Source organism: Triturus cristatus, chromosome 9, assembly GCF_964204655.1.
Source record: "Triturus cristatus chromosome 9, aTriCri1.1, whole genome shotgun sequence".
In the NCBI taxonomy this organism is placed as follows: Eukaryota; Metazoa; Chordata; class Amphibia; order Caudata; family Salamandridae; genus Triturus; species Triturus cristatus.
This window is the reverse complement of record NC_140592.1, coordinates 789,484,009-789,509,291: the sequence shown is the minus strand read 5'-3', so window position 1 is coordinate 789,509,291 and position 25,283 is coordinate 789,484,009. Positions and strand designations below refer to the sequence as shown.

The window sequence follows — 25,283 nt, the reverse complement described above, 5'->3', positions numbered from 1 at the left end:
GATGCTGAGAAGGCATTTGATAGAATTGGTTGGGACTTTATGTTCTAAGCACTCAAATAGATTGGTCTCCCTACAAAACTTCTCTCTTATCGCTTTACTTTATTCTCGTTAATGGGAAAACTTCTGAGTATTTTTCTCTTTTTTGAGGAGTTCGTCAAGGTTGCCCTCTGTCCCCGCTTCTGTTTATAATTGCATTGGAACCCTTTTTAACGAAAATTAGACTAGATGATAAAATTACAGGTTTTAAACTGGATACTACTCAGGTTAAAATGTCTGTTTATGCTGATGACATTCTTTTTTACTGTTCAAATCCCTCTACTTCCCTTCTAGCCTTTTTATCCCAAGTTGACACTTTTTCTCATTTGTCCGGATATCGTCTTAATTCTGACAAATGTGAAGTTCTCCCCTTGAATATTTTCTGTTTAAAACAGGATTTTGTCTCTACTGGTTTTTCATTGAAGACTTCCAATATAAAGTATTTGGGTTTGCATTTCACCCCTAATATCCCAGACACCTTGAAGGTAAATTTCAACAATATTATCAAAACTCTATCTGAATCTATAGATCGATGGCACCCACTTTTCCTTTCCTGGTGGGGTCGCTTAGACTCTATCAAAATGATGCTTTATCCGTTAATTCTTTACCTTTTGTCTATGATTCCAGTACATATTCCAGGTTTTTACTTTAAAAAAATTGACTCTCTATTAAACAAATTCCTCTGGAAAAACAAATCTCCTCGAATAGCACTCAGTGCACTCAAAGCTGACAAAAATTCTGGAGGTCTCAAATTTCCTGATTTTAGATCCTATCACTCTGCTTTTTCTCTGCGACAATCCTCTCGCTGGATTTCTCTGGATCAAGGTGATCATCCCCCTCTATGGTTGAATATAGAAAAACATTTTATAGCTCCTTTCCAATTGAATGAATCTCTTGCTTTTACTAATAATGTCCCCTCCTTTCGTTCTCAAGTTATCTCCCACACTCGTAAAATACTAATCCCCCTGCTTCCGTCCTCTTATCCATCTTTTTCATTGTTAGCCCAACAACCCATTTGGCATAATCACTTATTACGAATCAAAGGCCGTACCTTTTACTGGAAAACTTGGAGACTCAAAGGCCTACTTTGGATTTCACAATTAGTACTTAATAATATCCCACTATCCTTTTTCGACCTTCAATCAAAATTCTCTTTGCCCTCTTCCTGTAAATCCCAATATGACCTACTCCTTCCTTCTCTCTCACAATATCTTCTATCCTTACCCTCAAATTCCACTATTCCCACTAGATGCTCCAATCTTTTTCCTTTATTATCTATTAACACTTCTGCCTCTTCTCTATATAAAAATATATTTTTCTCTTCTGATAGAGCCAAGGGAAAGGCTGAATTGGCTTGGGAAAAGGATCTTGCATTGTTGGACTATACCCTTTTGGGATAAATTATGGTTAAAATTCATAAGACATCAAGAGCAGCCAGTACTTCTCAGACTCTTTACTTTCTTTACAAACGTCTTTTATTCACACCAGCGAAATTAGCCTCTTTTTCTGCTGACTCTTCCTCAATCTGATGGTCATGCACATGTACCTCAGCAGACTTAAAACATATGCTTTTTGATTGCCCCTCCCTCTCCCGTTTTTGGCTTCTAGTTTGGTCTCAAATTAATACAATTTTTAAAACCCAAGTTCCTTTTTCTCCTTCAAACGTCTTTTTAGGCTCCCTATCACCGTCCTGGTCTCTCCCCTCCTCTGGCCCCTCATTAATTGACTTATTATTAGCAATAGCCCTCCATTTAATCACCTCCAATTGGAAGCAAACCAACAAAGTTACTTTTAATGCATGGTGGAATGCTGTTTGTTTTCACCATAGACTTGATACGAGCAATGTTACTCCCATATCATTATCTATTAGAAGAGATCTTTTATGGCTCCCTTTATCCACTTACTTAACCGACATTGCTTCCTCCTCTGCTACTATTATTAACACTCCATATGAAGTCAGAAAGCCTCCATAAACACTTGTTGTCTTTACTATCTAATTCCTATATATTAAGTTGATATTACTCCTTTTTTTCATTATTTGTGTTTCTGCAGCTTAGGACTGTAGTGTACTTATTAACATTTTTTGTATATAAATTGAGATTAAGGTTTTAGATATCGCCTTTTATTCTTATTGTTTTCAAATAATATTATACTATCTTCCCCCCCCCACCTTCCCCTTTATCCCTTTACTCCATTTCCCAATTATTAGTAATAGTCATACATTAATGGATTTTATTGGTTGCGTTTCTCTTGTTTATATTATCTCTTCCATTGTTTGCTTCAATTTTTCCTTTAATAAACTTTAAACTGAGAAAAAAAAAGAAAAGGCCCATAGAGAGTTAAACATTTTATTGGGGTCTAGTTTACCAGCCAACCAGACGCAGTGGCAGCCCCTACTGTAGCTGATAAAGTGGGGGGTTTACTACTCGACTGTTCTGCTTTGTTTAATCTTCAGTTCCACTAGATTTTAAAATCTGTGGGTGGGGGCATTGGCCCAGAGTCCCTCCTCTGTAAAGCCTGTGCAGGGAGGGTGATACATTCCTCCATTCCCTCCTCTCCCTGTCCCTACACACATGTTTCCAGCACCGAATACAAATGAGAAAATAACACCATTGGTAACTTGCCAGACCCCTCGAAGTCCACGGGAAAGGGCAGGAAGTTGTCATGACTTGTATGGTTAACACTTTATTATCATCATTAAAGGTCATGGCACAGAAAAGTCAAAATGGAGGTCTTTCAGTTTTTCTCCTGAAGTGACATCTCACATGGCAGAGACTGTCTGAAAGACGATGCTGGCATCGTCATTAGAAGGCATCATTTTACACAGTAGTATGTTAGACTTAGAACGGCCCAGTGGCTTAGCTACCAATAGTACAGCAGGTGCAGTGGCACCGGGCCCTGAGCCATGCATCTTAATTATCGAATTTTTAAACCATAAAAACAGTTGATTGCGTGGGGGGAGGGGGCACTTTCTTTGCTACGCCACTGGTAGCTCCAGTACACTTACAGCTGTGACATCTGGCACTAAAACTGAAACTCAGCCTTTTTGGGTACTTACTGGATCTGTTGTTTCTAGGAGTCCTCCTATGTGTGTAGACCGACGCTACCGCACAAAGCTTGCTAGCAGCAAGCTCCAGTCCCCTTTACGAGTGATTCATGGCTGTCAGACAATGTGGGAATGAAGCCATAGTAGGGAGCCTTGATATGGCCATAACGGCCCGATCGTGACGGATGGGACCCGCGGCCGCAGGCAGAGAAGTTGATCACTCACAATCACCTGTCGCCACATCAGTGTGGAGTTATTGGCGGGACATGTCAAAGGTAGGGTTTCCAAGCCAAATGGAAGCACAAGTTACTACTTGTGTAACGATATATCTGTAAGAGACATTAGTTAGTGATAGATTCCTTACCTTAGAATATTTCCCAGGCGTCAGTCTGGGGAATATTCTAAGGTAAGGAATCTATCACTAACGTGTCACTTTCAGATACGCTTTTCTCAAACTCGTTTCAAATTGACCTGCTCAGCTAAGGACATTCAGAGCAGGTCGGTGATGAGCACCAAGCGCCAGACTTATAGAAGATTTCAGAGCAAAGAGACATCGATAGCCTGTCGGAAATGAAGAATATCGTGAAAAAAACCTTACTGTAGCAGAACACCCTAATATAACACCATGACGTCAGCTTGCACCGCATACAAAGGCACTCAGAGCACCGGATTTTGGCGAGCTAGCTAAAGCCCGAAGGTACACGGTCTTGCGCATATGTAAAATCACTCAAGTGGAACTCCAGTGCAGCCCCGGGATCACGTTTCACCGTCCCGAGAGTTTCCGTGGAAACATATGAGATGATTGGAAGTGAAACAAGGGAGGCAGGCCGGGCTGGGGTTCCTGTGTGACATGGCATCGGGCCGGCTGCAGCTGCTTGAGAGAGGCTGGCAGGGCTGGGGCTCCTGTGAGGTGCGTGCCAGCTTCCTTCAACTCTGGGTCCGTCGCGCGTGCACTGTTAAAAAGTGAAAGCACGCCGACATGCGTGCGCACATCTCTTGACGGAGCCAGAGTTGAAGGAAGCCGGCGTGTTTAACAAGTTGGCGGCTGACTGTCCACTGTCCCACGGACACACGCATGCTGTCTGCTTTGGACAGATGGCGAGAGCAGGCATCTTTGTCCATGCAGACGCGTGCACGTAAGCCCACGGGGAGAATTGATTCCAAAAGGTCCTCTCCATGGCGAGAGCAGCGCATTCGCTCTTTTCGCCAGGCGAGACCTAAAAACAGTGACTAAGGGCCACAAGTACAATGGTTTTGCAAGTCGCAAATCAGTCGTAATCTGTTTTACGAATGTGTCCATCTGTAACGCAACTGGTTCTCATGTGAAGCGCTCTGATACCTTCTGGTCGTGTTTGCGTTATATAAACCACCCCCACCCTAAAAACAAACAAAAAAAATGCTAAAATGGCCCTACGCAATGTATGACAAGCAATCGCAAAATGAAAATAGCGATGCAAGCAGAGTGAGACTCGCAAAAAATTGCGAATCCCTAAATGCAAGTCGAAAACAACATGTACAAGCAAGTCACAAATTGCGATTAGTCGCAAAATGGCCCGTCTGCACATGCAATCTACCACGAATTCAAAACAGGTGGCAGCACATCCCAAACTATAATTACAGCCCCAGAATGCATCAGGGACTTCCACAAAGGCTGCCCTGTACATGATAGCATGGAGGATGCTCAGTAGAGGAGGCAGAGACAAGAGATGATATGTTTGAGAAGACAGAGGAAGAGATATATGAGCAATACAGGCTGAGTAGCAATGTGATCATGGAGCTAATAGCTACCTTAAAGTCACACTTTGAAAGCAGTAAGCAGTGCAGGAGTGCAATCCCCACCATGTCCAGGTGTTGTGCTCCCTCCATCTATTGGCCAACGGTAGATAACAAAATGTCATAGCAGTGGCCGGAGGGGTATTGCAAAGTGTGCTTTCGCTTTTCTTTCCCAATTTCCTAGATGCCATGCTCCTCCACATAGACCAACACATCTACCTGCCCAGGGAAGATGTAGAAATGCAAAACATGAAAATGCAATTCTACTGGATAGCTGGATTCCCACAGGTCATCGGGTGCGTAGACACATATTCCGGCACTGCGGGAACACCCAGTCCCTGAACATCCAAGTTGTCTGCAATGCATACAATACCATCACAGACATTGTGGCCAAATATCCAGGGAGTGCACACTACTCCTACATGTTCAGACACAGTGGCATACACCAGCGATTAGAAAGAGGGGATTTTGATGAAGGATACTTACTAAGTACTGGAATGTATTTTCCAATGTAAAATGTAATAGCACATTCATTACTCTCTGTATGTTATCGCACCCTTATATGTGTCTCACAGGTGACAATGCGTATGCCCTGCGGCCATGGATCCTCACACCCTACTTGTCTCCCAACAACCCACATTAAAGACGCTACAACATGGCCGATAGGAGCACCAGGTCCATGACTGAACACACATTTGGCATCTTCAAATCACGCTTCCAGTGCCTTCATGAGAGTGGTGGAGCCTTGCAGTATGTGCCTAAAACTGTGTGCAAGATTGTGGCAACCTATGTCATAATCCACAACATTGCCGGCAAAAGAGGCTTACCCATAGTGGTGTCTGGCTCAGGCTCAGACTCAGACTCAGGATGATGAACCTGGCCCCCCTGCCCAACATCCAATCGAGGAAAGCAGAGGGAAGGCGGCGTAGGGACCACATAAGCAGACATTACTCAGCACAGTAAGATACCTAAATTAACACAATACTCTCCATAAATAACAAAACAACTATTTGATTCCTCAAAATATGCAACCCTTTAATGACAGAGTTCATAAAAACATTGATGGACAACCTGTCCATGAGAAAAAACAGGACTTAAATAATTGCACATGTGCGGTTACTCCACCGCAAACAAACAATAATGGAGACAACACAATGGCTCATTGTCAGTGTGCAATCATTTCTTTGAGGTACCTACGGCATTGGAGGTGCTGCCAGGCGAAGGTGCAGGTTGGCAGCTGCTGCTCCTATGCAGCACACATGCATCTGACACATTACTGAGGCTTGACACCTCACTGTCCAGTGGCTCACCAGTAACCCCACTGGCTACGCTGGCTGTCTAAATTGCCTGAACGGCTGCAGTGATCTGTTGCAGGCCTCGTGACACACCACCACTGTAATGGTCCATCTCGACCTGCAGGGAAACAGTGCATTTGGAGTGCTGCGTAGTTGCCTGCACTAGCCTCCCAATTGTCCTCATCATTGCCTCCAACCTGGTTCCTTGGCTATGTTCCCTGCACCTTTTGTTGGCTCCTGTCCTCTCCCAGCTCTGTGTATAGTTGCCCAATTGCCTCTGTAAGGGCATCACATTTAGAATTAAGGCAGGTCTGGTTGTCAGCCAACTTTTGGGCTATGGTGGTAAATCCCTGTGTTTGCTAATGGTTTACCAGCCTGGTCTGTCTCTGCTGCAGACGCTGAACCTGCAGCATGTCCTCCTCCAGCCCGCCATACATCGGCTGGTTGCTCGATCCTGCCTGGGAGCGACAGGTCTGCATTGTCTGCTGGCGCCTATGTGCCTGTTGAGTTGTGTGCAGCTGCCGGCCCCTGGTGACAGGAATGCGTTGAGGAGTGGCTGGCTGTTGGAATTCTGGGACCTCACTTACAGCTGGCTGTGCGGAGAGGGATGCAGCACTGCCCTGGCCATTAGAAGTACTCAGCAGACTCACAGACATCTCACCCTGCCCTTCCTCCATCTAGGCCTGGTCCTGGTACTTCGCTCATCATCATCCCTTTCCTGTACTTCCACAGGTGTATCTATGTGGCAAACGGGGAAATCAATAAAATGAAGGTATAAAATCCAGTCTCATTGGTCGTACTACATTATCCAGCTTATGTCTGACAGTGACAGCACTATTCATGTACGCAACTACTTTTTCCATAAAGCACCAGGTGTGACATGTTGATCATCTACATGGATCATCCAGGTATATCTGGGTAAGGGTGTGTTTCATGAATGTAGACATCTGGTTTGTGGCATGAATGTTGGCATAGTAATAGTAGTATTGCACTTACCTGGTGGTGGAGGGGCAGCCATGTTGAGGGACCCAAAACCAGCCACTACCTCTGGCTCAAGTGTTGTTTCGACCAAAGCCTCCACATTTGAGGGCGGGTGTACATTTGATGGACTACATCCAGTTCCCTGGGAGCCCTGCAGGTCTGCTGCAACCCTCTCCTTGGCCCAAGAGTGTAGGTCATACCAGTGCTTTTTTTTAAAAAAATTTTTATTGAGCAGTGCAGAGCAACGACATAGCATCCATATACAGAATACAATTTATATTGACAGGGTGTTACAATTACAAAAAGACAATTGTTAAATAGCCTTCCCATCTATGCATCTTCCTTCCTTCCTTTATGTTACTAAAAGTAATAATCAAAGATCTCAACCATATTTAAGAAGGGACATGATATACTAAACAACAGCAGTAAAGTGCTATAGGGAAAGATATAATATCTGTAATAGTGTGTAACAATTACATAAGGGAAAGTGCTAGTGCTTCTCAAGTATAGTAACTTGGAAAAAAGTGCTAGTGCATCCATTTACAAAATATTGAATAGCCTTCCCATCAATGTTCCTTCCTTCATGTTACTAAAAGTAATAAACAGAGATCTCATCCATGTTTAAGGAGGGACATAATATACTAAACAACAGCAGTAAAGTACTATAAGGAAAGGTATAATATCTGTAATAGTAAGCAACAATTACATAAAGGAAAGTGCTAGTGCATCTCAAGTATGGTCATTTAGAATAAAGTGCTAGTGCATCCATTTACAGAGACTACTGCAATTTACAACAAGATATAATTCATTTTCCTATGCTTTACCCTTAAAATGCCACAGCAATATTTTTAAATTCTGTTGAAAATGTGCAAAAATCGCAAAAAAAAAACCAAAAAAAAACCACTTGATTGTAAAAGCTACTACAATTTTAACAACATAGCCAAGACATTGTTCAATTTCCTTTATCTTTTTCCAGATCTCTAAAATACTTCCAGTTTTTCTCAAATTTCTTAATGGCCCCCACCCGGCTTGCATATGCTTTTTCAAAATTACAAGTTCTTCTCATTTTCATCCACCACTTCAGGTGAGAGGGAGCATCAGTGGACTTCCAATTCTGTAGGATTAAGGAACGGGCAACTGTACAAGAAATAAATACAAAGGTCTCTTCAGCCCTGCTGGATATTATTCTATTTTTAGAGATGCCAAACAAAGCCAATTCGGCCTCGGGCTGTATATTCTTGCCAATTGCCCTTCCCAAATCCTCAAAAATTGTATTCCAGAATAATTCTACTTTCGGGCAAGAAAAGAAAATATGGTACCTGCCACCCTGACCATTAGCAAGACATCTAAAACATTTATTTTCTACTTCCGGGTATCTTTTCCCCAGGGCCTCCGGAGTCAGATAAGCTAACCATCGTGATAAAAAGGCCATCCTTTAAAAGTTAGCCGCTCGCAAAGCTTTATTGCCTAAACGACAGATCGTTTCCCAGTCCTTACAGAGAAGACTGCATTGTGTCACGTGGTCTATTTTTCTTAGGTGGCTTTCAACCAATGGCATTTGTTTCCGTCGATGTAGCAGCCTATACCAATTCCCTATGCCCATTATTTTGGCCCCATATAGGGCTACCGCTAGTTCGGATGGAGAATTAAAAATGCCAAGTATTTTCCTTATAAAATATACGATTTGTAAATATTCGAAAAAAGTAGGTCTATTCGGGCTATTTGCTCTAGTCATCACCTCTTGCCACGAGATCATTCTATTCAAAATAGAGAAGTGTCTTAATTCTTTTAGCCCACACTTTTCCCAATTAATTAGATGATGTTTGTTCAATTGGAGCCCGAGATCGAACATTCCCTCAAACTCAGAAATTGCATGCCGGAGGAGTCTGTTTTTTTTTAAAAACACTGAAGTCTGAAATAATATTCCCTTAAGGTCTTATATCGAGTTTTTTTGGGATATTTGGAAGTCTTTAGGAACACTTGTAAATTGGAGCCATTTTCCTGTAGCATTTTATCCAAAAAGAAGCTATCTCACTTATATGTCGAACCCATCAGTCCCGCCACTATGTCTAAAAAGGCGGCCTCATAATATATTTTCACATCTGGTAGGGCCAAACCGCCCTGTGCAGTACATAGTTGTACTATTGGCAATTTAACCCTAGAAATTTTTCTCCCCCATACGAAACTTCTGAACATCGTCTCTATTTCTTTAAAAAAGGAGAACTTGATTTTGATAGGGATATTACAAAATAAAAATATGAGCAGCGGAAGTATTGACATTTTTATTAGGGATACCCTGCCCACAATTGAGAGTGGTAATAAAAGCCATTGATCGAAAAGTTTCTTGATTTTATCTTTCATCCTGATGTAATTTAATTCAAACAGCTGATGGTAATGGGAGTTGATGTAAATTCCTAAATACCTAATCGGATCTTTGTTGGCAGCTTGAGACCTTAAGTCAGATGGAAGATAATTTAGGTCAGTATTTAATGCGAGTATTTCTGTTTGATTAGAATTTATTTTATAACCACCAATTTGCTAAAATTCTCTAAATTCTCTTAACACACTCTCTATATTTTCTTTATTGGGCATCAAATATAAAATAATGTCATCGGCGAACAATTTTATTTTGGACATTCGGAAAACTGGAGATCGAATAGCAGCATTGTTTCTGATCTTGATTACTAAAGGTTCACTAAAAAAAGTAAAAAGCAACGGTGAGAGGGGACATCCCTGCCTGGTCCCTCTATTAATTTTTATCGAGCCGGCTGTTTTCATATTAATAAAAACCTGGGCCGAGGCGCCTTGATAAATGTTAGGTAGCATATCAACAATCTGGGCAGGGAATCCAAACTGTCCTAGGGTAAAAAACAGGGTACTCCAATTAACTAAGTCGAAAGCTTTTTCGGCATCTACCATAGCAATACATGCCGGAGTCGAGTTGGTATTAAAATAATCTAAAGCTTGTATTAGGAATTCGGTGTTTGCTGCCATGGATCTACCGGCTATGAATTTGGTCTGGTCGCTATTAATCACCTCTTGAGCCGCAAAAGTAAGACGTTTGGCCCAGATTTTCATTAAAATTTTATAGTCGGAGTTTAAAAGACTTATGGGCCGGTAGGAATTAATGTTTTCGGGATTTTTGTCTTTCTTTACGAATGACACGATTATCGCCTCTTTAAATGTTGCCGGTATGTGACCTCCCTCTTTGATGTTATTAAATAGTTGTTTCATAGGAGTCAGCAATTCTTTTAAGAATAGTTTATAAAATTCGATGGGAAATCCATCTTGCCCACATGCTTTTCCCCCGGCTGTTTCTTTTACAGAAGTTGATATTTCTGATGTTTCAATCTCTAATGCGAATTGGGAAAACCGACTCTCAGAAATTTTAGGAATTGCGATGTTGGAAAAATAATTAAAAATCATATCGTCGCCTGTTAAATACTCCATTGAGTAAATACTGTGATAATGTTTGACAAAAATCTGTGAGATCCTTTCCCTGTCAACTTCGTCTCGACCGGACTGAGGGTCTTGTATCTGTAGAATGAATGCTGACTCCTGTTTTTTCCTTGTTGCATTTGCTAACAATTTACCTATTAGCTGGTTTTCTTCATAAACCTTTTGCTGGTACATTTTGGAACTACAGATCTCTTCTAAGACGAAAAAATCCCGCAAGATGATTTTTGCCTGTTCTAATTTATTGGGACATTTCCGGTCCCGAAGAATATGTTCTTTTTCGACTGCAGCCTGGAGTTGAGCTATTTTAAGCAATCTTGCTTTTGCCTGGGCTGCCGTATAGGCGATAATCTGACCACGGGCAGCCGCTTTCAACCCACCCCAAACCGAAAACACATCAGCGGTGTTTAAATTTAACTTAAAAAATTCCAATATCCATTCCCTGAAATCCTTTACCCAGTCCTGATTTTGGAGGAGAGTGCGGTCGAGCTGCCACCTCGGCCGCTCCCCTTTCCCATCATCTATTGCAATCGTAAGTTCAATTCTGGCATGATCAGAAAAAGAATTGCACCCACTATCGATTTTTAAAATTTGAAGGGATCTTGATATAAGATAAAAATCGATTCGAGATGCAGTTGCAAAGCGATATGAATAGCAAGTAAACTTTGTTTCTTCAGGATTCCAAAGTCGCCAAGGATCTACCAGTTGATATTCTTTTTTGAGGGCCTCCACAACCCTTAAAGTATTTGGTTTTAGTTGTTTTTTATTTTTATTTGATGTATCTTTCTTCAGGTTTTGTATGAAATTAAAATCCCCTCCTACTATATTCTGTCCTGATGCTCCCCTCAAAAACTCATGAATTTTGATCAGGCTTTCAGTCTCATCGGTAACCGGACCGTAATAATTGACAAGATTAAACATTTTTCCCTGCAATTTAACCGTTACCCATATCCATCTCCCCTGTGTGTCTCTCTGAACTTGTAGGATTTCCCAAGGTATTTTTCTAGAAAGATAAATTGCGACTCCCCTCTGAGCCAAACCAGCTGATGCAAAAAAAGCGTGGGAGAAAAATCTGGGTAAAAAAAAGTTTGGGAGAATTTGATTTTAGGTGAGTCTCTTGAAAATATACTATTTGGGGGTCGGATGAAATTAACCATTTTATGAGCGCGGCATACTTTTGCTTATTTAACATACCATTGGCATTGACTGATAAGTTTTTGCAATTGCTAAAATTCATTTAGATTTCTTATTACAGATGACCTTAAGTTTCTAATGATGTAATTTCTATGTCGTTTACTCCTGCTCCTTTTCTTTTTTGCTCCAATTTCCCCCCTCCCACCCCACCCTCCCTGCCACCCCTTTGAATGTGGATACCCCAACCACGCCCGCCACATTTCACCCTTCCCTTCTTTGATCATGGGTGTCATGGTGCTACACCCTGGTGACCCTACAACCCCTGTGACCCCCCCAACAAAGCCTCAAAACCATAAAGAAAAAAACCCAAAGAAAACAGATTTATACAATGCCATTGTACCGTTCTTTTTAACCCTCTTTTCTTACCCCCCCTCCCTATTACAACCCCTTCCCTACTTTCCTTTATAACGAGAGGCTCTTCTTCAAATTATTAGCCCTGCGAAATCTCCTGTAGTAACGCCTGAGCCTCCTCCAGATCTGAAAAAAGAAAAAATTTGCCCTTAACTAGCACTCTTAGTTTTCATTGCTGAGCTATTGAGGCTTGGGCTCCATGAGATTTAAATAACTGGAGGAGTTTTACAAATCCCTTCCTTCTTCGCGCTGCTGAGGCAGTCATGTCTGCAAATATACGACATTTTGAAGTTGCGTTGATGGAAAACTTTCTCTGCTGAATAGCTTTCATCAATATTCTCTCTTTGATTCGAAAATCAGCAAAGTTCAGCAGGATTGTTCGCGGCATAGTAGAGTTCGGGAAGGGATGTGCAGGGACCCGATGTGCCCTGGTAATTGGGAGGTCCCCTTCAAATTCTGGAAGCACGGTCTTTTTAATGAATGTATTAACCCATTGTAGCGTCTGCGAATCTTCAATGCCTTCCGGAACCCCCACTAATCTTAAGGATCTCCGTGAATGGCCCTCAATGTCCTCCAGTCTATTTTCCAGATATTTCCTCTTTTTTGTCGCTTCCTTCACTTCACACATAACCATATTGACTTGGTCCTCCAACACTGAAATCCGGGCTTCAGCCTCCTGAAGTTTGACAGGGAATCCGGACATTACCTCCTCGATCTTCCTCAAACGTGCATGTAAAGCCGCGATTTCCAGTTTCTGGGTCCTTTTAATTTCACGAACTTCATCTAATATTAAATTCAGCATGTCCCCGACATCCAGTTGATGTGTACTAGTAGCATCAAACGTCTGATCAGTCTGATCAGGATAGCTCTGCCTTTCAGCTGTGACATTAGTTGTCCCCCCAGTTATAGCTTCTCCCTGGGGGTTAGGCAGGGTTGCGTTCAGTAACACTGACTCCGGGTCTAGAAGATCTACTGCTGCTGGTGATGTATTAGATTCATGATTTTGATAGCTTGCCTGGCTTTGATCTTGATCCTTTGCGGCTTCTGGGATAACTTGATGGACAATATCCTTTTCGATTTGAGTTCTTTCTGCGTTTGGGGAAACTTGAACTACTGAGAGAGGTACTGATTCGACTGGCCCAGTTTTAGATAAGTCTAGGATTGATTCTATCAAGGGTGATGGGGGGGGGATAGCTTTTTTGAAAAATAATGGGAACTGTTTAGCCCCACTGGAGTTGGCCCTTGGGCAGTCAGAAACCATATTGTCTGGATCAGTCCCTATCACCTCGGTTTCCGGAGATACGATAGAAGGTTGTTCTTCTTCTGAGCTTTCCAGAGTGCTGTCGAGCCCTGGAGGGTTGATATTAATTTCTCTGATTCCTTTAGTGGCTAGTCGTGAACTTTCTTTTGCCAAGGCTCGGCGAGTTTTAGTTTTTGACCATGCTGCCATATCGAGTTTTGTGGCCGTGCCTCCTTGTTTCAGTGGTTTTCCCATATCTTAAGCTCCCCTCTTTTATCTTTATTATTGATTGCCTCCGATTTTCTCTTCCCTCTGTTCTTCTTTACCCTTTCCCTCTCCCTTTCAGCAAAAAAAAAAAAAGAAAAAAAAGAAAAAAAAAAACTCCTCTGCTGCTTTTTTTTCTTCTTCCTTCCCTCTTTCCTTCTCTGAGAGGAAGTGCTTTTTTATTTCTTCAATGGACTGGTCAGCCACTCCCAGGGCATTGATACGTTGCTGCATTTCCCTCCATATTTTTCGCTTCTCCGACTACGGGACAGTCAGCGAAGCACGACCAAATAGCTGCTCGGGATGGTTACAGCATTCCTATGTGAGAATTTTCAGTTCCCTCTGCGAGAACTACAATTTCCGGTGTCCCTCCCCTACTGCCTTTCCAATCTGTCGACTAGCCATTGCAGAGGTTTGTTTGGAGGCTCGATGTACTGTAGGTGTGTGCAGCAGGACTACCCACTGCACTCTGGCTGCTGTCTAGGCTTCTCCGGGGTCACAACTTCACCTGTTTTAGGAAGTGAAAAGGCAATTTTGAAATGCGCCGTCACAAATTGTGTCCACGACCTCAAATGCTATTTGTGACCAGATACCGACTCGCAATTTGCGAATTCAGTAATCGTGATGCGACTTGTAAGCGAGTTGCATTTTGGACCCCAGTTTTGTATGTACATCCGATATTGCAACTCGCAATTTGCTAAAAATCGCAAATTGCAAGTCACTAAATCTGACGGTCGTACACGTGGCCCATAATTACTATGTGACGCCAGAATACAATGTCACATGAGGGTACCTTAGAAAGCATGGCAGTTGCTGGAAGAGTTGCTGTGGTATAACAATGAAAAAATCCTACGACTCTGAGAGACATTGGTTTTCTGGCCATAGGTTGACAAGAGGAGTTGGGATAAATGCAGTGTTAATGGTGCATTTGTAACTATAATAGGATAGTAACATTTGTTAAATCTTTGTATAATTTAAGTAATATTTTACATGTGGAGGCAAGCAAGCAACTTCACTAATTATTTTATACAGATATTTAGCTGCACATGGTGGCTGAGCCTGTGTACCGTGCTAGTACCAATGTCCAGATCTATGTAGAACTTGAAGCTTATTTTATAGGAGGAACTAAAATTAACTGCTTGTAGCCTGTTTATTTAGGAAGTTGTTTTCAATGGATATGATTAAATGCCTTGACCTTAGCTTTGGGAAGCTTCAGCAAAAATGTAATGCAAACTGCATTAGCACTTGTTAAGTGCAGTATGTAAGCAACTGCCCAAAGACTCATTTGGAATAATGCATGGGCCCATCCTCAGACTACTGTTTCAACCGGCAGCACTTCCAAACTGTCACTGGAGGAACTGGTTACGTCGGTCTAGTCCCCGGGATGAGGGGGGCACCAATAGTTTTTATATATTGCCTTCTTGTGTGCCACGTTTGCCAGTGTACTAGACGGTTGTGCTAAGTGGCAGTGTTGTCTGCAGCATAGCTCCTCAAGCACTGTAGGACCAGGTCTCACTGAAGAGGAACCAAAGAGAAGGCCTGCAACAGCTAGAAGTCTACCTATGTGCTGAACCTTCTTGGGTGCTGTAAGACCACACACCCCACACTGAAGAAGTATGCACGCTGACAGTCAGCCACTGTGGGTAACACCTGGGACAAGGTACAGGCAAGAATTGCATGCAAGGGGCGTGGCTTGCTGCCGACGGGAATGGCCGCTCAGTAGTGAGGCTCTGAAGCACCACTCCTGCAATATCCGGTCTCCTTCGTCCCCCCATTCCTGACCCGTGCTCTGAGGCATCCCCTGTGGTCCGGGGGCTCCCGCCGACCCTGCTGTAAAATTTGGCGGTGAATCGGAGGTGGTGCCGGGGCGGAGCTCCGTTCCTCGCGCCCCAGCTGGCGGCCGGGCTGTGGAGGACGCGCCCCGATCAGAGAGTGAAACTATGCGAGGCTGCGGCTGCGGCCTGTCGCCCCGGGGGGGCGGAGATCTTCGAATCGGCGCCTCCAGCCGTACTGTGATTGGGCCCGCCCCTGCCCTGAGCGTCCCCTGTGGCCCGGAGACTCCCGCCGACTTAGCAGACGGAGCTGAGGCCGATCTGATGCGGCGCCGCGATGGAGCTCCGTGCCACGTGATCTGGTCGGTGTACTAGCTGTGGAGGGCGCACCCTGGCCGGGGAGTGAAGCAGCGTGAGTCCGTGGTGGCGGCCTGGCTCCCCTGGGAGTGAGGACTGGGGACTTGACACCTGCTTGGCTGCTTGCTTGGTTGCTGCTTGGGACTTGTCACCTGCGCCGGTGCTGCGATCAGGCCCGGTGCGGACGGATGGACTTCCCCGCCGCTCGGGGCATTTTAACACTGCTGACTGTTGTGGGGGCCCTGCTGGAGTGGGGGAGACCCGACTGCCTGGCCGGCTTGCTGAGGAGGCTCTCCCCTGACGCTGCGGGTCCCGCCGACGGTCGGATAACGGCGATTCCGGCGCTGCTGGCGCCCTGGCCCCGGGCGGTGTGAGCGTGCCCCCTACTCTGACTCCTTTACCCCGGCGGTCTGGTGGTGGACCAGTCCGCGCTGTTGGGAGAGACCCCACCGGGGCGAAGACATCCAGGGGTGTGCCCAACTCCTCTACTGTGCTATCCAGGCGCGACGTGTGGTGGCCAGCGGTGAGGCCCACGGTTCCCTGTTCCTGCTGGTTGGAGGGCTTCTGACGCCGGCTGGGAGTGGGCTCTGGGTGGACTGCGGGACGGCGGGACGGCGGGCTACCCTATGGAACTGTGACTCTCCGGGTACGACTCGGCTCAGTGACAGGTTGGTTGGAGACGGCGCCTGGTTTCCCCGGGACGGTAGTGCCAGCTGGGACAACAAAATATTGTGGAGGTTAACTTGGTGTGCGGGGGCAGGAGCCGGCCCTATCCTTGACCCACTGCTTGGTTCGTGAGCCTTGGTGGAGTGTCCCCCCGACTGGGGTGTATCCAGCGAAAGCCGACAGGCCGGGTGGCGTAGTCCACTGCGGGCGGTGGGGAGTAGCGGCTGCGCCCAGAGGCCGGGGAGCGCCACCTGAGTGGTGATTATGGCAACCGGGCGGAACAATAGAACGGTGGCACAAACTAAATTGGAGAAATTCGCCTGGCAACACCAACAAGGCGGTGAGCGGGTCGTGACACCGGCCTCGGACGGCAAGGCAGAACCGACGAACAAAAACCTCCTAGATGCGATCACGGCTGTCAAGGCGTCCCTCAAAGCACGGATAGACACCGTGGCCACTGATGTGGGTCTGATTCGTGAGGAAGATTGCCGAAAGTGTGGGAGCTGTGGAGAGTGTAACCAAAGAACTGACCAGCGACACTGGCCTTCTCATGCGAGAGGTCGCAGACCTACGTGCCTCCCACGAATTACTGGCTCGGCAGTTGGATGATTACGAAGGCAGGATGCGCCGGAATAACGTCCGCATTATTGGTGTTCCGGAAAACGCGGAGGGGCAGGCAGCGGACCTCTTTGTCGAGGACCTGGTCCTCAAACATCTACAGCCCGAGGTCTCTCAAATTGTTTCTCGATCGAAAGGGCCCACCGAGTGCCGGGTGGTCGCCCTCGTCCGGGGGCGCCCCCTCGACCACTTCTTGTCAGAGTGTTCAATTTCCGTGACCGTGACACCATCCTTCAATGTGCAAGGGCGGCCCCACCCCTTACTGTTGAGAACAGCAAAATCACATTCTTTCCTGATTTTACACTAAGAGTCCAGAAACAACGACGCAGCTTCCTGGAGGTAAAAAGAGCGCTCTGTGACCAGGAATTTAAGTACGCGATGTTCCCTGCCAAGTTGCGGGTGGAGGCCGATGGAAAATCATGGTTCTTTACACGCCCGGAGGATGCTTGGGACTGGTTGGAGGGCTGGCGTGCTATGGATAAAAGGAAAAAAAAAAAAGAGGCCTTCGGCGGCGGATAGGACCGATGATTGGCGCCAGCAGAGACTATCTCCTTCACACTCAGACTCTGATGCCCAGGGTCAAACCGGGGAACACTAACTCTGGACGGTGGTAAGATGGTACATTGTTTGTATTACCCCATCGGAACTCCCTGGAACATATCTGGTGGCGGTCTCGTGGCTCTCATGATGTCGGGGTGACAATGATGGGTGTGTCCCGGGACGTGGGAGGCACTCACCCCTTTGGTACGCTGTCACCATGGGCCTCTACGTATGACAATGGGGGGTTGGTTGCCTGGCTTCCACCGCTGTAGTGTTGTTTTTTCCTCAGTTTCCGCATATTCATGGGAGCTGCTTATCGTGTAGTTACTATTGCTGAATGTGCCCCGCGACGATGGGGCTCTGTTTGACAGGATCTAATAACCCAGACTGAGTTACGAGTTTTTTATACTAGTGAGACTGGTCGGGCGGGGGGGAAGGAACCTACGAGATTTAAGTCAATATGTTGGGAGTGGGGCAGCTCACGTTTCCTCGACTTGTTCCTGGGGGGGCGACAGGCACTGTGCAAGTTGGGGGAGGCGGGCGGTTCTAGTCCCTTTGTGCAGGGAGGCAGGGTTGCTTGATTTGGTTTAGTTGGAGTGATGTTTTTTATTGTTTTACTGCAGCAGTGCTACATGGCATTCTCTATCAACACGTTGTAAGGTGTACTTACCTCCAGGCTACTGGTTTCATCCTTTTCTTTCTTAGGAACGGCGGTAGGATGACGCGTACTGTATTTAGAGCAGTGGTTGAAGGGCCCCCCCACAATAGCCACTCCGATCACTCCATCATACTACTGTTGAGATCTCATGGTGAAGAGTCAGGGACTTAGCCTCATGACCTGGAACATTAATGGGATGGGGGACAAAATTAAACGGGGCATAGTGCTGCAATATCTCCACCGTCACCGACCAGACTTAGTGCTGTTCCAGGAGACCCACCTCATAGGCAACTCATGTAGGGCCCTGGACAGAAAGGGGTATCGTATGGTAGCGCACTAGGGCTTTACCTCGGGATCCAGAGGGGTGGGGATCCTCCTTCGTAAGGGTTGCCCCTATGTGATTCACACTACACGGTCCGAACCACAAGGTAGGTATGTGGCCTGCTCAGGCAGCTGGGAGGGTAGGGTCCTCAACGTGCTCTCCGTATATGCCCCTCCGGGTCTCCAGCGCCCGACCCTAGCAGAAGTGGGGACGCTCTTGATGACCTTGCCCGAGGGTGCCCTGGTAATGGGTGGCGACTTTAACTTAACGATGGACGGTACCATGGACCGTTCTCCACCTGGTGGGGACTCTCCGCATGGCTCGCAACTACGCACTTTTACTGACGCTCTGGGACTGGTAGACGTTTGGAGGTGGTCACACCCCCGAGATACAATTTACACTTTCCAATCTGGCGTTCATGGCAGTCCCTCACGGCTTGACTACCTGTTCACCCAGGTGCAACAGATTCAGCACTTCACGGAGTCCGCAAGCTTAGCACGGGGAGTATCAGACCACTCCCCGGTAACAGCTATCTTCGGAGCCCGTCGGGCAAGGCAACCTGGACCCATTATGATCCAGCCCTGGTTGCTAAAAATCCCACACATTAGGGATTCCTTGCGGCAAGACACTGATTACTACTTTGAGGAAAACACTGGGTCTGTGGCATCGGCGTTGACGCTCTGGGGGGTGTATGGGGTGGTGATAAAGGGTAGAGCATTGTCCATGATAGTTGGACACAGAGCTGAGCGTAGGCGACGAGTAGGCGAGTTGGAGACGGAGATACTTCACCTCGAGCGCGATGTTTCGCAGATCTCTGCTCACGAGACCCAACACAAACTGAATGTTAAGAGACAAGATTATAAACAACTGCTCTTTAAGGATGCCAGCCGGCGTGCCCTCGCTACCCGGCACGGAATATATGACCAGGGTGAGCGCACCGGTAAACTTCTGGCATGGCTGGAACGTAAAGAATCATCTGCGCGATGGGTGGGCGCGATCAAAGGGCCGGATGGTGTGCTGACCACTGACCCCCAAAACATTGCTGAAATATTTGCTGAATACTATGAGCAAATCTATACTAAGCCACAACATTCACAAGCACCGTGGGCGGCAGATCTCCTTGCCACTATCGGAATGCAATGTGTTTCCCAGCAGGATAAAGAAGCCCTGGAGGCAGATATCTCGGCTGAGGAGATCCAAAAAGCCATTCAAGATGTCCGGTCCGGCAAGGCCATGGGCCCCAACGGAATCCCGAAAGAGCTCCTGAAACCCATGGCTATGAAGCTTGCGCCCCACTTGCAGAATCTGTATAATGAGTGTTATGAAACGGGCATCCTCCCAGCAGACATCCGTACTGACCCCATAGTGGTCGTCCGCAAACCTGGTAAACCAGCGGATGAGTGCGCATCGTAACGACCCATTTCTTTGATTACCGTGGAGGCCAAAGTTTTAGCTAAGCTGCTTGCTAATCGTCTGCTTCCATATCTCACGGCACTGATCCACCCTGACCAGTCGGGATTTATGCCAGGCCGTAACACTGCACGCAACCTGCGCCGGGTCCACGGGGCACTGGGTCGGGTGACGACACTCAAAGAGGAAGCACTCTTGCTTGATGCCAAAATGGCATTCGATACGGTGGCCTGGGAGTATCTCTTTGCAGTCTTGACTCGTGTGGGGCTGGGGCCACGGCTGATCGGATGGATCAGACTTTTATATAACTTGCCCAAGGCCCACGTGTCAGTTAACAACCATCGTTCGGGCTCCTTCCCCCTAGGCCGCGGCACGAGACAGGGCTGTCCGTTGTCACCACTCCTCTTCGCTTTGGCCCTTGAGCCACTAGCAGTCTGGATCAGGGGTGACCCTGAGATCAGAGGCTTTAAATGGTCAGAAGACCATGAAGACCGTATCTCCTTATATGCGGACGAAATTTTGCTGTATCTAGCTCGCTCCGTCGTGTACTCCATATTTTCCATTTCTTTGGGGCCCACTCCGGTTACCAGATTAACTGGTCCAAATCCCTGATGTACCCCCTCAGGGGTGACCCACCACACAGTCCCAGGGGTTACACCATACCGGTGGCACCACAGGGTTTCCAATACCTCAGCATTTTTATAACACTAGACCCAACCCTATTTTATGATCGTAACCTATCGGGCCCATTGCAGAGGTTCAGGGCGGACGTGGTCCATTGGAAAACTTTGCCCCTCACACTTTTGGGTCATGCATCCTTATTCAAGATGCTGGCCCTCCCACGCTTTCTCTACGCCCTGCAGAATACGCCCATCTCGATCCCCGAATCCTACTTTTTGCAGGTTGAGGCAGCACTTAGAGACCTGTTATCGGATAGCGGACCGCCTCGAATCGCAATGCAGAAACTTACCATGGGATGGTATGATGGAGGTATAGGATTGCCGGATATACGCCTTTACTACCAGGCATCGCAATTGATCGCAATCAACCGGTGGGTGTTTGGACCCCGCGATGATCCCAATTTCCGTACAGATCGATGGCTACTGGGAAAGGGAGGATATAATAGAGCGCTATACTCAAACCACAAAAATCTAGGCTTGACCGGCCCTACGGCCCGAACGGTAGAAATCTGGCAAAGGGTCCAGCGGCGCATGGGTTGGTATGGGAGGCTGACTAAGGCCACCCCACTCTGGGAGCCTGATAGCCTGGGACGACTGAGTATCTGCGCAGGGTTCGATAAATGGGACCTTATCGGCATCTCCACGGTTGGGGACGTCTGGATCAAAGGTAAAAAGGCGTCATTTGCGGAGCTCCAGCTCAAATACCAGCTCGCACCGTCAGAATATTTTTGATACCTTCAAATTAGCCATGCTATCGATAGCGCCCTTCCCGCTGGTGCCCCCCTCCCAGACTCCTCTCCCTTAGAGGATAGGCTGCTGCTGGACCCTATGGACCGCAAGGCTATCTCCTTGATGTATAAGAAGCTAATTAACAACCGGACCGACCCAATGCGGAAGTTGAGGGCTAGCTGGGAGACTGACTTGGGGGAAATGACTGACGAGGACTGGACTGAAGCGTTAGCCTCCCCTCGCAAGGTGGCAATGCCGATGCGACTTCGTCTCGTTCAGCTAAAAATTCTGCATCGTGTCTATTTTGATGCAAAACTGTTGTGCAAATTGGGGAGACAACTGGATACGCTCTGCCTACGACACTGCCACCAGATAGGTACATTCATACATATTCTATGGACATGCCCCCGCATTCAACAATACTGGATAGACGTCACCCGACAGATGGCGATGTCCATTGGCAAGCAGGTGGCTCGCTAGACAGCTCCACAGTTGTGCCCTCACATAACACCAAAAGACACACAATTGATGGACGGAATGCAGAACAAATCAAAACATTCACCCCCAGTCAAGAGATCTGGGTTAAATCCATCATTCTTTTGCTCACCATGCCACCCCAGTTTAGACCTGGCTATATGCAAATCAGTCTTGACCCTGTGCCTCATGGGAACAGTCCAGCCCGAACTGCCAAGCCAGGTCCTCCCTGGACCGGAAACAAGCATCCTAGGACCGGTTTCGGGGTTTTACCCTTCTTCAGCCAGGATAGCTTGATTCCAGTGGCACAGTGAGCCCAGGACTCACGTCTGAGCATACCTGGGGCACTTAGGGCGAGAAAGCAAAAGAGACAATTGATGGAGGGTCAAGACTGATTTGCATATAGCCAGGTCTAAACTGGGGTGGCATGGTGAGCAAAAGAATGATGGATTTAACCCAGATCTCTTGACTGGGGGTGAATGTTTTGATTTGTTTTGCATTCCGTCCATCAATTGTGTGTCTTTTGCTTTCTCGCCCGAAGTGCGCCAGGTATGCTCAGACGTTAGTCCTGGGCTCACTGTGCCACTGGAATCAAGCTATCCTGGCTGAAGAGGTGTGAAACCCCGAAACCGGTCCTAGGATGTTGTTTCCGGTCCAGGGAGGACCTGACTTGGCAGTTCGGGCTGGACTGTTCCCTTGAGGCACAGGGTCAAGACTGATTTGCATATGGCCAGGTCTAAACTGGGGTGGCATGGTGAGCAAAATAATGATGGATTTAACCCAGATCTCTTGACTGGGGGAGAATGTTTTGATTTGTTCTGCATTCTGTCCATCAATTGTGTGTCTTTTGCTTTCTCACATAACACCAGCACTAGATATTAGCATCTATAAAACTCCAATGTGATTGACTCTTGAGTTCGGCCTCTGCTCCATAGAGGTAAGTCAACTGTACTAAAAAGAGGAGACTTTTGGTCTCTTATTCTCTGTGAAAATCTAGAGTGGTGATGTGAAATACGGGAAAATGCCTTTTAAGGAGATAACCGCATGAGAGGAAGAAGTGGAGTGCCTTAAAACAATTATATTGAGAGATGGGGCATGTAGAGATGTGTTTCAGAGAGAAAGAGACCAAGAGACAAAGAGCGAACATGTGACAGAAAAAAATAGAGCCAGAGAGAAGGGCACAGGGAAGTGGGTACAACATGAGATGCTTTCATCTCGAGAGAGGATACACAAAAATGAAGGCAAGGAAAGATGGTGCAGCGATCAGACGCAGACAGAGATTGTACACAGACAGATGGTAGCTCATGGAGAGATGGAGTACATTGAGAGGGTGTGACACACTGGGAGGCAGGACAAGAGTAGGGTGAGGCCTAGAGACTAGTGAAGTCCAAAGAGAGGTGAGGCCTATAGTGAGAGAGTTTTGATACACAGTAAAGGCAGAGAGAATATGGGGAAGCACGCAGAGGTGGGGCAGACAGAAGGATGGTGTAATGAGAAACATTTATTCAATTAATAGAAGGGGTGTACAGTGATTTCAAGCACAGTGGGACAGGTAGCATGGAGCATGGTTCTACAGTCGCACAGAGAGAAATGGAGCACACAGTGAGGGGCAAAACAGAGAGAGAAATATGTGAGCAAACAGACACAACTTGTACACAACGTATAAAAGTTCACTAAAATTAAGTGTATTTACGTGAAAAATCAATAAAGTTTAAAAATAATTAAATGCAGCACCTACCCCCACTTCGCATACCTTATTCACAAGTGCAAGACAACTCAACTTACACAACCTCAACACATATCCACAAAACATCTCCTGGCATGGGATCCACTCTCAATAGCCTTGTCTGCTAACAGAATCTAAATGGTGTAACGTAAAATGACAGCGCCCCCTGCAAAATGTGGGTCAGGTCCCGAGACTCCCATACTCCACAGAAATGCATATACTTTCTATTGCAATGGGGCTGTCGTGAAGGAAAATAACACCGAGTAGTAGAAGAGGTCTATGTGAATGTTCTGGAGAGCCTGTGCCAGCGCTCTGACAGACACGGAGCCCACCACCAACTGAATTAGAATGTTGGCCACCAAGGAGTACATACAAAGGTGGAGAGCTTAGAATCCAGAACTACAGGCCCCCTTAGAGGTGCCACCCGGCCTCACAGGAGCTGCAGGGGCCTGTGTTACACCCTTGGGCAACGACTGGCCCTTAATAAGACTTCGTTCTCAACTTCTTAAGAAAGGGCAGGCATATCAAGGTACTGAAAAGAATGCAGTTGGTCGCAAAAATGTTGCCGAGTTTTCTTTGGAACTTTGACTTATAATAGTTCCATGGTAATCCTGCTACTAGTTACGCTGTTCAGACATTAGCCTGTGCTTTGGCGCGGATAAAGTGATTTATGACTGATTGCTTTCAAATATGCTCAATCAGCCTTGCACTTCAAACACAAAGTTGAGACCTCCAGCTTTAGAGAAGCGCGTGCCTGTCTGAAGTTGTCTAACACCCGAATCAAAACAAAGGCTGCCCAGGACGTTTTCCAAAGGAGCAAAATATTCAACCTTCCACATGAAGTTCAATCAACATGCTGGGATACCCATTATTGAAGAAAACCACAAGCAATGACATTTAGGTTACAGTCTGAACAATCAGAGAGCCCACACACTAAAGTAAAAAGCAAAATGCACGGAACAAATAGATGCATGAATATTTAAAGCACGCCTAACCTCTCCTTAAGTCAAAAATGGTTAGCGAATAAAAGTGCATTTAGTTAAGAGTACAGCTAATACAGTCAAACAGTCGTAGCTGGATTATCGCCTAAGAATGTATGAACGAAGTATGTTTTCAGTCCTTGTAGAGAGTATGGCGCGACCATGCTAACTTATAGCTGCTAGCTGTACTACATAAACAGAATGCCATCTTCGGTTACGATGAACCTTGGCCATTGCGAGGCAAAAACATATTATTTATAATAATAACAGTTCAATAAAGGTCTTCATGCACCTTTTTATCTATCCCTCAACTAACTGGATTGTCGTTTTAAGCACAGTTTGTGCGAAACCTTGACATATTGGTTTTGTCAGTGCTTGTTTGTATGACATCGTTAATTTAAGTGGTAAGGAGGATTTGCACCTGCATCAGAAAATGTCCCATGGGTATAGATCACTTCTAAAACCGTACCAAAACTGCTGGCACAGTTTAAATATAATAAAATCTCTGAAACAAGAATTAGATTCACCCTATGCACTTGAGACAGCAAAGAAGAACTAATATGCCTGTGTTTAAAAACTCTTAACGCTCCCCTCTCCAGCCACCTTCAACGAATAAACCACACAATGAACTAATTAGTTGGAAAAAAAAAAAAGGTTTATCGGAAATAATGCGGGCCGAAAAAGGAAATTATTAATTTCGGAGCAACTGAACTAA

The 25,283-nt window shown here is 46.1% G+C and overlaps 1 protein-coding gene across 2 annotated transcripts in view; it reads right to left on the bottom strand.

Annotated features, from left to right (window-relative positions):
* The window catches only part of MNAT1 (MNAT1 component of CDK activating kinase), a 574,189-nt gene that overhangs the window by 214,794 nt on the left and 334,112 nt on the right, over positions 1-25,283 (bottom strand). Inside the window, exon 7 of one of the 2 annotated variants that reach the window (XR_014968776.1) lies at positions 7,147-7,336. The exons of the other annotated variant lie outside the window; for it this stretch is intronic. The gene's annotated coding sequence lies outside the window, so the exon portion shown is untranslated. The remainder of the gene's footprint in view (positions 1-7,146; positions 7,337-25,283) is intronic. 2 annotated transcript variants of the gene reach the window in all.